General features: G+C 47.2%; 1 protein-coding gene across 1 annotated transcript in view; it reads right to left on the bottom strand.

Annotated features, from left to right (window-relative positions):
* LOC106013521 (rootletin) overlaps nt 1-1,359 on the bottom strand; it is a gene marked incomplete in the record, with an annotated part of 17,616 nt that overhangs the window by 6,653 nt on the left and 9,604 nt on the right.

Raw genomic sequence — 1,359 nt, 5'->3', positions numbered from 1 at the left:
TGGAACGACATATAGAGGATACATCGCCCTGTGACCCTCCACAGCGCAGTCAGCCGGCGGCCCGAGAGGGTCCCAGTGTCGTCTGCTCTACTGGCGTCTGTTCTACTGGCGTCTGTCGTCTGCTACACTCGCGTTGCTGGGGCCCGCCGTGAGGCCAGGTCTGGGCGGGAAACTTTGCTCCACCACGTGGTCGGGGAGACTTCCACGTCTGCCAGGAGGTGACCTACGGACGGACGGATGGACGGATAGACAGATGGATGGACAGATAGATGGACGGGGGGAGAGATAGATGGACGGACAGATAGGCAGGCAGACTGACGGACGGACGGACGGGCAAAGGTAACAGACTGACGGAGGGACAGATAGACAGACAGACAGGGGAGAGTCAGACAGACATAAGAGACAGACAGATGGACATATGGAATAGAAGGAAGGTAGCGACAGGAAGATGGAAAGACAAGGAAGAGACAGACAAGCAGCAGACAGACAGACAGACAGACACACACACACACAGACAGACACACACACAGACACACAGACAGACACACATACAGAGCAGACAGACACAGACAGACGGACAAGTCGCAAACATACGGTTAGAAAAGACAGACAGATGGACGGACAAGAAAGACACACATACGGTTAGAAAAGACAGACAGATGGACGGAAAAGGAAGACACACAGACAGAGCAGACAGACACACAGACGGACACACAGACAGACAGACACACAGACAGACAGACAGACAGATGGACACACGTGGTGAGCACCCTCCGACCTATCTTCACCAGAGTCTTCCCAGCTGACCGGTAGGTGAACAACCATTTTTTTTTTCCATCTAGAAATTCTTTGTTGCTTGTTGAAGTTGTTGTTTTGTTGGGTTTTCTTCTTCTTTTTTCTTCTTCTTTTTGTTTATTTCTTCTAGTTTTTATTTATTAGAGTTTTGGCAAACACCCACGCGCGCACACACACACACACGCGCACACACACACACGCGCACACACACACACGCGCACACACACGCGCACACACACAATATATATTGTGAGGCATCGTGGTGAAATCAGGCGCTCGTCAAAATAATGAATTCGAAGAACCAGGCATTCTTTCACCAGTTTGGCACATTTTTTGTTCAAATTGTTATTTTTAAGCTCAGCTCCCTTTATGTCTATATTATAAAAACACATTTGCTTGTGAATTTTACTGAAGTTTTTTTGTGGTTTTTTTTATTAATGGCACAAAATATGTAGATTTTCAGTTTTCAAATACTTTCAAGCTGTAGAAGTTACAAAACTTTGGAGGCATTTTTCTTGAAAAATGTTACCTTTCAAACCGTGCTACCCTCACCTCCTTAAGGGT

Source organism: Aplysia californica, unplaced genomic scaffold (genome assembly GCF_000002075.1).
Source record: "Aplysia californica isolate F4 #8 unplaced genomic scaffold, AplCal3.0 scaffold00960, whole genome shotgun sequence".
Lineage (NCBI taxonomy): Eukaryota > Metazoa > Mollusca > Gastropoda > Aplysiida > Aplysiidae > Aplysia > Aplysia californica.
This window is presented reverse-complemented; position numbering and strand designations above follow the sequence as displayed.